We start from the raw sequence: 11,826 nt of genomic DNA, 5'->3' as shown, positions 1-11,826 counted from the left end.
GGTAACCGACTGAACGCTGAGGAAAGTAGCCCCCACGAAGCTGCCGGTATTGTCGCCAGCCCTACCCTTCCTGCTGCGTGGAGAAGTTACAAGGTAGAGACTGGAAGGCTATTAAGAGGGCGGCCAGGAGGGGCGTTCCAACTCCCATTCCCTCTCACCTCGTCCCTCAGATCTTACATTTCTGATAGAAAACAAAATTTTCTGTTCAGTATCCGAATTTTTGTTCGGATACTGAAGCAAATTTTTGCAGAAAATTTTGTTCAGTATCCGAAATGTACGAGAAAGGAAGCGTTCGAAAACCGAGGTACCACTGTACTATATAAAAAAATAGAGTAATAATAAAGAAGAAGATGAAGAGTCTGACAAAAATATAGATGCATGCAAATTTACTGAACAGGAGTCCTAACCAGTAAAGGGCTGTAAACAATTTTACTACCGCACTGTGGTCGTGGCTTGTTGTGTGGGTGTGACTTGATGGCCATGTGATCGGGGTGGGAGTGGCTTGCTGGCCATGTGACTAGGTGGGAGCGGCTTGACAATCATGTGACCGGGGGTGGCTTAAAGGTCATGTGACTGGGTAGGAGTGGCTTACCAACCAAGATAAGTTTTCAAATAGGTGCTTGGACTCTTTCAATTGATTAAATCATATTATTTTAACAGCCACAAAAAGGACAAATGATAGACAGCATGATTTGTTGAGGAGCACAGTAACATTTAAAGGTTTTGTACTGAACCCACAACGTTCAGTACGATAGCAGATTAGGCAAGTAGCTCAATTTTCTTTAATTGCTATAAAAGTTCAGTTCTAAATAATGATTACAATGCTTAAAGCATTTATGGGTAAAAACATACTATTTAATTATTTCCTATTTTAAAAGTAAGTACGGGTCATACTAAGGTACTAGAAGATGGACAATAAAAAAACCTCGAGGTGATGAGGGCATGAGTGACTGTGAGCAGTGACTCCCGGTCCAGATAGGGCCGCAACTGGTGCACCAGGCGAACCTGGGCAAACGCCCCCCTCGCCACAGCTGAAAGATGTTTCTCTAATGTGAGCTGTGGATCGAGGAGGACGCCCAAGTTGCGAACCCTCTCTGAGGGGGTTAATGATTTTCCCCCCCAGGGTAATGGAAGGACAGATGGAATTGTCCTTGGGAGGCAAAAACCACAGCCACTCCGTCTTATCCGGGTTGAGTTTGAGTCTGTTGACGCCCATCCAGACCCCAACAGCCTCCAGGCACCGGCACATCACTTCCACTGCTTCGTTGACTGGACATGGGGTGGAGATGTACAACTGGGTATCATCTGCATATTGATGATACCTCACCCCATGCCCTTGGATGATCTCACCCAGCGCTTTTAGTGAGACAGCACAAAAAGTAGACAATATAACTGGATGATACAGAACTATAGCAACTTTGACCAATTTAGCCAACTTTCCTGCCGCCTAGGAATTCTGAAAGTTGCCATTTCCAACCTTAGAAAAGCTAGACTAAACATACATATAAACCTGACCTTTTCAAAAAGTGTACTTTATTTTTCAAAGACAGATCCCCATGGCGTATATTCACATTTAATGTATAAATTCCTTGGTTACCCTCTTTGATGAATGTGATCAAGAACAAACTGAATCACCATTCGTTGATGATGCTTTATTCTGGATATCGGCACTTAGCAGAAACTTCATCTGATAGGCCTAAATATCCTTTCCATGTCTATGCCAAGGATATTTGGTTGTCTCTATGAATCTGCACACTAAAGAATGGGAGGATGTTATGTCCTATGTGTTATGTTTGTTTGTTTTTTCTTTTTTATTATCAATAAAAATTAATTTTTAAAAAAAGAATGGGAGGATGAGACTAGAATTCAGATGATATTATTGGATGACTTACAGCCATCATATCTGGGGAAGGCTCCAATGACGGGAAAGGTGGAAGGAAAGAGAAGAGGATGACCAGCTGCAAGGTGTATGAACTCATTTGTTCAGATTAGGGGCAAATTGTCAGGGAGGAAATCTAATCAGTAAGACTCACTCAGGACTTGATGGTTCATAATCAATCAATTAATCAGAATAGAATAGAATATAAAGGTGGGGTGGGGTGGGGTGGGGTGGAATGGAATGGAATAGAATAGAATATAGAGGTGGGGTGGGGTGGAGTGGAGTGGAGTGGAATGGAATGGAATGGAACGGAACAGAACAGAACAGAATAGAATTCTTTATTGGCCAAGTATGATTGGACAAACAAGGAATTTGTCTTTGGTGCACATGCTCTCAGTGTAAATAAAAGAGAAGATAAGTTAATCAAGAATCATAAAGTACAACACTTTATTTTATTTTTATTTTATTAGATTTGTATGCCGCCCCTCTCCGATAGTCCAGGTACAAATAAGCAATCCAATCATATTAGGAACCAGTCAAAATAAATTGCAAGCACACATCAATCACTCAATCTTGTTAAGAGCTGGAGGCTATTTAGAAGCGGAAAGTTGGAACCCAAAGGACAGTCAATAACACTTTGTCCACCTGGCTTCCAATATCAGTCCTCAGGCTTTATACTGTCTACAAATCACAGAGGCTGATTTTGGGGATTCCAGCATTCCATCCTGCATCTGAAAAGAGTGTTGGGATTTGAACACGTGCAAACACAGCTAGTTTCCCAGCTAATTCCAGGCTGCCAACTATACATTTTTTGTTCAGGCTCCCCAGAGTATTTTACAAACAGTATTTTTTTTTTCCTTAGACATACAGAGTGCTGGAACTTATCATCCTCCTCAATCTAGTGACCTCTGAGACTCTGGGATTTAGGCACAGCAGATGGTTCGGAGAACTGATGTGCTCAGCATTTTCTTCCATCTCTGAAATTATTGACATGCCCTATTTTACAGCTAGAGATGCAGATAGCCAGGGAGACATTTGCAAGTTAAGCAGACTCATGATGTAACTAACAGCAGACAACAACAAAACTACTACTTCTGCTTCTTTGGAAAGGGAGGAAATTAAATTGAAACAGATGCCTAGCGTAATTAAGTCTGGTCATTAAGGGCATTTTCAGATGGATGGCTGCTAACCTTAACTGGTCAAAAGACATGGTGCAGCAATTTTACAGAGCAGGGTGGCGCAGCAGGTAGAGTGCTGTACTGCAGGCCACTGAAGCTGACTGTAGATCTGCAGGTCAGCGGTTCAAATCTCATCACTGGCTCAAGGTTGAGTCAGCCTTCCATCCTTCCGAGGTGGGTAAAATGAGGAGCTGGATTGTGGGGGCAATAGGCTGGCTCTGTTAAAAAGTGCTATTGCTAACATGTTGTAAGCCGCTCTGAGTCTAAGGAGAAGGGCGGCATCAAAATCGCATAAACAAACAAATAAATAAATAAATGAATGAATGAATGAATGAATAAATAAATAAATAAATAAATAAACAAATAAACAAATAAAAAATAAACAAATAAACAAACAAACAAAAGCAAAAGCAAAAGCAAAAGCAAAAGCAAAAGCAAAAGCAAAAGCAAAAGCAAAAGCAAAAGCAAAAGCAAAAGCAAAAGCAAAAGCAAAAGCAAAAGCAAAAGCAAAAGCAAAAACAAAAACAAAAACAAAAACAAAAACAAAAACAAAAACAAAAACAAAAACAAAAACAAAAACAAAAACAAATAAATAAATAAATAAATAAATTCGGGGGGGGGTTTACTCTTTAATAAATGGAAAATTAAGAAGTGATAGAAAAAATGGAAAGGTTTCAAGTAGAGGGGTGCTGGCCTCCAGGCCTCATAAAATTCAGTGAATCAGGCAGGGCAATACAGTGTTCCCTCAATTTTCACAGGTTCGAACTTCGCGAATAGCCTATACCACGGTTTTTCAAACAATATTAATTTAAAAATACTTCGCGGTTTTTTTCCTATACCACGGTTTTTCCCACCCAATCACATCATGTCATCGCCAAACTAATAATTTTTGCAAACAAATAACAAAAAAAATAATTATTGTTAATAAATAATTATGTTTATAAATATCAGGATCACTAAGTGTCTTATTCAATGGTGAGTACCAATAATAATGGTGAGTAAATGGTTGTTAAGGGGATGGGAAAGGGTAATTTAGGGGTTTAAAGTATTAAGGGAAGGCTTGTGATACTGTCCATAGCCAATAATGGTGTATTTACTTCCGCATCTCTACTTCGCGGAAATTTGACTTTCGCGGGCGGTCTCGGAACGCATCCCCTGCGGAAATCGAGGGAACACTGTACTGCAACAAACGCATTAATTAGAAGCTCTCTTAAGCATTTAATCTTATTAACAAAAAAGCAAAATAGCCCATTAACTGAAAGGTTGAGAGTTTGAAAACCAGGAGAGGAAAAGCCAAGCTTGAGGAATGATTGCATGCTTTTCACATTACTAGTCTGGGGAAAGGTGAGAAAACATGTGCTGGCAGGATAGTTTTTTTAAAAGAACTTTGCACATTGATGATTATGTAGAAAGCTTATTGGTCTGGTTTCAATACCAGTTCCCCATAAAGAATCTCCCTTTGATTATCTTCTGTGGGATGCGGAGAAGGGAACTGGATCTCACTGATGTTCCTGGACTTCCCAGTTAGTTTCACATCCTTCTGGAGCAGAATTTTAGGGACAGGAATGAAAGCATCCTTTTCCCACAAATTCTTATCTGCATAACAGGTTCTAACTAAAAAACTACTAGTTTTTTCTCATCATTCCTATCACCCATCTCCTCCCACTTGTGACTGAATGTATGACTGTAACTTGTTGCTTATATCCTCACGATTTATATAATATTGATTGTTTCCTGATGGCTTATTTGAACCCTGTGACAATCATTCAGTGTTGTACCTCATGATTCTTGACAAACATATATTTTCTTTTATGTACACTGAGAGCATATGCACCAAAGACAAATTCCTTGTGTGTCCTATCACACTTAGCCAATCAAAATTCTATTCTATTCTATTCTATTCTATTCTAGAAAAGGATTCCTTAGGGACTTCAGCTCTGTGGGTATTGACTCATGTTTCTCTCTTTAACCTGGAGCCCTGCCATACAAAGAGTTTTTCGTGTATTTTGAACATGCAACTTTCATGGCTCAAAACATTGCCAGCTGCCCTCTGGCAAACTTTCAAATTATCTGTTTCTTCCTCCCCCTTGCAAATGGGTGGCTTCCCACCTCCCTTCACCCCACTTCAGCAATAGATGTCAACATTTCATTGGCTCCTGTTTCTATGTGGATGCTCCCACCAAAGAAAATGCCATTTATTTTCCTGGCCTCTCGGCAGTGACCCACCATGCTTGATTCGGTCCTGGAAAAACTGCTTTCCTGGCATGAAACTCTTCCTGGGTTGGTAACAATTTGTAATGTAGCCCACTAGCAGAGCTGATGTGGCATTACATAAAGAAGGCTATATGGGCTTCTCCGTGGATTTGCTTGATTGCTTAAAAAAACACATTTTCACCTCAGGAGGTGCTTTTTGCCAATTACCAGCCTAATATACTCACAAACACAAAGTGATAAATTCATGAGCGATGCACATGAAGGAGAGAGGGTACTGGACATTGTGAAGGGAGGGGGAAAGATTGTTGTGCATTTTTGAAGATTTAAAACTTGGAATGAGGGCAGGAGACATTAAATTCTACACCTGGCAAGTTAGACGGCCTGAATGCTGATGACCTTACATTCTACATTTAATTACTGGGTAGCTTCTATAAATACGTTGATGGCTGAAGAAGGAACCTTTGCAGGTTTTAATGTTATTTTGATTGTTTAATGTGTATATTTTACATGTTTTTGTTTTAACTTAAGAGCAAGAAATAATAATAATAATAATAATAATAATAATAATAATAATAATAATAATAATTTATTAGATTTGTATGCCGCCCCTCTCCGAAGACTTGGGGCGGCTCACAACAAACGATAAAAAACAATATTATACAGGCACAAATCTAATATTAAGAAGAAGAAGAAAAAACTAAAATCCCTACCATAATTAAAAACCAAACAGCACACACATACCAAACATAAATTATAATAAGCCTGGGGAAAAGGTGTCTCAAATCCCCCATGCCTGGCGGTATAAGTGGGTCTTAAGTAGTTTACGGAAGACAAGGAGGGTGGGAGCAGTTAGAGGTTAGTTTACGGCAGGGGTCTCCAAGCTTGGCAACTTTAAGACTTGTCTTAAAGTTGCCAAGGTTGGAGACCCCTGGTTTACGGTATTGAGGAAAGTCTGAAGTCATTCCCTTCTTTTTTCTTGTCATTTTTTTTCACTTTTTGCCTTTTTTGATCTCTTCTCCTCTCCAATTTTTCACTTTTGTTATTTTGTATTTTATATATGGTATTTTTCAGAATTTATTTATTTACTTACTTACTTACTTACTTACTTACTTATTTGTTTATTGGATTTGTATGCCGCCCCTCTCCGCAGACTAGGGGCGGCTAACAATAGTAATAAAATAGCATATAACAATAATCCAATACTAAAAACAGTTAAGACCCATTATATAAAAACCAATCATACTTACAGACATACCATGCATAAAATTGTAAAGGCCTAGGGGGAAAGCGTATCTCAATTCCCCCGTGCCTGGCGGCAGAGGTGGGTTTTAAGCAGCTTACAAAAGACCAGGAGGGTGGGGGCAATTCTAATCTCTGGGGAGAGTTGGTTCCAGAGGGCCGGGGCCACCACAGAGAAGGCTTTTCCCCTGGGCCCCACCAAGCGACATTGTTTGGTTGACGGGACCTGGAGAAGACCCACTCTGTGGGACCTAACTGGTTGCTGGGATTCGTGCAAACCTCTTTTTTGACTATTTTTGTTCTCTAGCTGATCATCCCTTCCTTGGGAGAAATGGGCAGTCTAAAAACCAGCAAGCAAGCGCAAAGGGGGGGGGGCGACAAAAGTAAAGTAGCAAAAATCCTACACAATACCAAATATTTCCTTGCTAGAGATTTACTGTGACTTATAGCATTACCCTGCCATTGCTGTGGCAACAAATCACTAATGAAGACAGGCTTTATATCATCCCCGCATGGCTAGGTGATACTACACTATAAATCATTACTGAGGAAATGATCTCTTGTAATAATGGTGAATAAATAAGGGCAAAGGGATTAAAACAACCCAGTGTGATCTTCCACATTGGAATGGAATGGACACTTCCCTTTATTGAGGAATGGGCGAGTAGCCTCTCTTGCCCTCCAATCATACATCTTAGAAGGGCTTCTAGACTTAGGTTGCGCACCAAAGCTCCGTTTTTCATCTTGCTAGCCTTGTTTCACAATCTTGACATTAGATCATTTTCAGAGGTCTACGTTGGGCTGCCTTTCAAGATGGTTTGTGAACTAAAAAATTAATTCCAAACTAATTGGTCCTGCATTAAAATGATGCGACATGAACTGCTCTTCTTTGGTTTTTTTCATCATATAAAATTTGGGAAATATTTTCTATAACTCCTTTTGACCTGCTGAATATGTAATATTAGCTATGTAAAAATCTATGCTTGGAAACTGAACATTAGTATATAACACTATGCCCCAACCTGATGTCACTCAGAAGCTTGGATTATGATTCCCAGCAGGATTAGGCATGTTGGCTGCAAACAATTACAGTACTGTCAAAAAATTGGGAAACACGTTTATACTGAATGGAACATGCTACTGTTAATTAGAAAACATCCATGCAAAACATTATGTTTTTATCCACGGGCTAACTTCCAACCCATTTCCAATTGCAATTTAAAAGTGTCAGCTCTACTCTTTATATTTTTTAAAAGGTAGGCCTAGATTCCCCTTCTTAAAAATGAAAATAAAAATCTTACTATGTCATTTGAAAAAAATCTAACTGCTTGCTTCAGAGCTAAGGACTTCTGTCACTCTAAATCTTGCTGCCCCTGTAGCATGCTTTTGCCATGCATCTCAAGTGGGACTCTGTTGTGCCATTGTTCCTTCAGCTGTACCACACAATGCTACAATGGTGAAAGAACAACACTGTTGCATTCCCCTGGCTGAAATTCAGAGAGTTACCAACTTCAGGAAAAGCCACTTAACAACTGCCACACCAAATATGCCAGAGTTATTTGTATTGTCTGAGCACTCTATTCAATATATTTTTTTATATTCCCCACTTCCCCAACCTATTGATCTAATGAACACCAGATGGCTAGAAAGGGTTTACATATTTTGACTGCAACCTAATAATGTGGAAAGCCACGTGAATCTGTGGAGTGTTCTTGTATATCAACAATTTTTTTCAATTTTTATTACTTGACTTGATGACCACAAGATGGCACCAAAAGGTTGGTGTTTGCATTACTTTACTGCCATCTAGTGATCACTTATGCAGCTGCTGGGTGAAGTGCTGAAGAGCTTTATAGTAGTTGTGTTCTGTTCTAGCACCGAGCCCCGCAGGAATCAAATGCAGACCACTGGATATAAATAATAAAGGGTACAAGGAATTATTTACAAATAAAGTCTGTTCAAATGAAACTAAAGTCTCTAGCTGGCTTTGCCGGAATGAGCAGAGAGTCTTATCAGCTGGCTAGAGTCCCAGAGAGAGATAAGCAAGGTAATGAGCAGAGAGTCTTATCAGCTGGCTAGAGCCCCAGAGAGAGATAAGCACAGTAATTACCCAGCTGGAATAATGTTCAGAAGCAAAGATGTACAGAAGTAATCTTGTAGTCCGGAGCTCTTCTGAAAGCCAGGAATATGCCATTTTAAACCCACACCGAATTGTCATGAAACTAAAAATCAAAATGACATGCGTTGTTCTCTGCAATGAAGCAGGGTGTGACTCACTCTTAAATACTCTGAGGGTGTGGCCCATTAGTCAGCAGTGCTACTCCTAAGTAAATCTCCCACCAAGCCAGTCATGCCTGCTAGCTGCCCTGCATACTCTAGCATCAAGCAGAGGCTCCTCCTCATCTCCTGAGTCACTCATCTCAGGAAGTGCAGAAGGCCCTGGTTGTTGTTCAGAATCTGACCTCACTAGTTCACTGTCAGTCTCAGCTGCCAGGAACACAGGATGCCTGTATCGCACCTCCGTTGTCTCTGTGTAATTGTGACTAATTGTGTAATTGTGACTCTGACTAATTGTGCAGGACGCGAGTGAACCACAACAAGTTGTCAAAGGTTTATTTTCCTATTTTTCATACTTCATTCTTTTTTTTAAGTATTACTTTTTATTGTTGTAGCTGTATTTTTAAAAATACTATTAAAAGAAATCAAACCATCTCTTCCTTTGTGGTACACAGTCTACTTGGGTAGGATAGGATCTGTGCCAAGATACACACTCTGAAACAACTAAAGTCATCTTTGGATGGCCTTGGTAGTAGGCTGAAGATGAGACAGAAGCAACATTGTGAGGACACATCCTTTGGCAGTCTGAGAAACAACTCCACACCAAGACAGTCTGAATGCCAAGATTTTTTTTAAAAATAAATATTGTGTATATGTGTATATTGAATTTCTGTGTATATACACATACAGATTACTGAAATTATAAATTATAATACACATAGATTTAATTAGGATACATACACATACAGATATCCAACACCTTTGTGACATAGTCAAAGAAATCAATGAGATTAGTCATGTCAGACTAATCTCATTGATTTCTTTGACTATGTCACAAAGGTGTTGGATGAAGGTGGTGCCGTGGATATTGCCTACCTGGACTTCAGCAAAGCCTTTGATATGGTTCCACATAAAGAGCTGATAGATAAATTAGTGAAGATTGGACTTAATCCCTGGATAGTTCAATGGATTTGCAGCTGGCTGAAGCATAGACATCAGAGAGTTATTGTTAATGGCGAGTATTCTGAGCAGAGTCAGGTTACAAGCGGTGTGCCACAAGGGTCTGTTCTGGGTCCTATTCTTTTTAATATGTTTGTGAGTGACATAGGGGAAGGTTTGGTAGGGAAAGTTTGCCTATTTGCCGATGACTCTAAAGTGTGCAATAGGGTTGATATTCCTGGAGGGGTCTGTAATATGGTAAATGATTTAGCTTTACTAGATAAATGGTCAAAGCAATGGAAACTGCAGTTTAATGTTTCCAAATGTAAAATAATGCACTTGGGGAAAAGGAATCCTCAGTCTGAGTATTGTATTGGCAGTTCTGTGTTAGCAAATACTTCAAAAGGAAAGGATTTAGGGGTAATGATTTCTGACAGTCTCAAAATGGGTGAACAGTGCAGTCAGGCGGTAGGGAAAGCAAGTAGGATGCTTGGCTGCATAGCTAGAGGTATAACAAGCAGGAAGAGGGAGATTATGATCCCACTATATAGAATGCTGGTGAGACCACATTTGGAATACTGTGTTCAGTTCTGGAGACCTCACCTACAAAAAGATATTGACAAAATTGAACGGGTCCAAAGACGGGCTACAAGAATGGTGGAAGGTCTTAAGCATAAAACGTATCAGGAAAGACTTAATGAACTCAATCTGTATAGTCTGGAGGACAGAAGGAAAAGGGGGGACATGATCGAAACATTTAAATATATTAAAGGGTTAAATAAGGTTCAGGAGGGAAGTGTTTTTAATAGGAAAGTGAACACAAGAACAAGGGGACACAATCTGAAGTTAGTTGGGGGAAAGATCAAAAGCAACATGAGAAAATATTATTTTACTGAAAGAGTAGTAGATCCTTGGAACAAACTTCCAGCAGACGTGGTAGATAAATCCACAGTAACTGAATTTAAACATGCCTGGGATAAACATATATCCATCCTAAGATAAAATACAGAAAATAGTATAAGGGCAGACTAGATGGACCATGAGGTCTTTTTCTGCCGTCAGACTTCTATGTTTCTATGTTACACCTGGCTTTAATACAGATGTTTATGAAGAAAGATGATCTTGAAAGAACTGATTGACTCAAAGTCACCCACTGAGTTTCTCCAAAGTCCAGTATTTCAACCATTACATTTTAGAGTGCAAAAAAACGCCCAAAGGGCAAACCGGAAGTCCATTTTCTGAACTTCTGGTTTGCCAGTTGGGTGGTTTTTTTCACCATTCCCAGGCTTCAGTGAGGCCCTGTGTGGATGCGAGGGGGTGGTGGTGGTGGGATTGTGTGCATGCGCAGAGGCAGCGCAAGGGGTGAGCATGCATGGGGGGAGGGAATTGAGTGTGGGCACATATGAACCATAAAAGGTTCACCATCACTATTGTAGAGTATTGCTTTTCTCTATATAATTATGTTAATTGTGGGAATTTTTGCATTATGTATTTATCATCTTGTTTTTTTTAAAGTTCTGGTTTTTGTTTCATGTTGAAAGAGAGCTTCGTTAATATTTTAAATAAATTCTCCACAAAATGTGTAATTTAGTATTAAGCGTTGCTTTTATTACTACTACCAACTTTAAAATTCATGGAGGATAAGGCAATCATTTTCATTACTCCCAATGCCTTGTGCGACTGCCAATATCAAAAACTTACCTGTCATTAATTGTTGAAAAAATATGTAGGTGTGTGTTATCCTACATCTTGTGTGCTGGCTTTATTGAAGCACTTTGAAAAAAATACTATACAAGGTAAGCCTTTACTGTGATCCAAGAGAAGCAGCAAATTATGCAGTTTTTTATATAGTACAGAAGATGCAATTAGAATATAATAAAATAAAGGGAAACTGAGATATAAGGTTCAGTCTGCTTCCTAATTTCCAACTACCGGTAGTTAATTTTCAGCTATTGTGTATTAGAAGAATAAAGATATAACCTGCATCTGGGCTCCTGGGAATCTGCAAACAAGGAAATGCAACATCTGTTTTGAAGCTACCGCAAACCGACCTTAAAATTTTTACTTCTAATCCTTGGAGATGGACAAAACATACATCTT

This window comes from Erythrolamprus reginae, chromosome 2 (assembly GCF_031021105.1).
Source record: "Erythrolamprus reginae isolate rEryReg1 chromosome 2, rEryReg1.hap1, whole genome shotgun sequence".
Taxonomy (NCBI): Eukaryota; Metazoa; Chordata; class Lepidosauria; order Squamata; family Dipsadidae; genus Erythrolamprus; species Erythrolamprus reginae.
The sequence above is the reverse complement of the archived record's forward strand: the minus strand, read 5'-3'. Positions refer to the sequence as shown.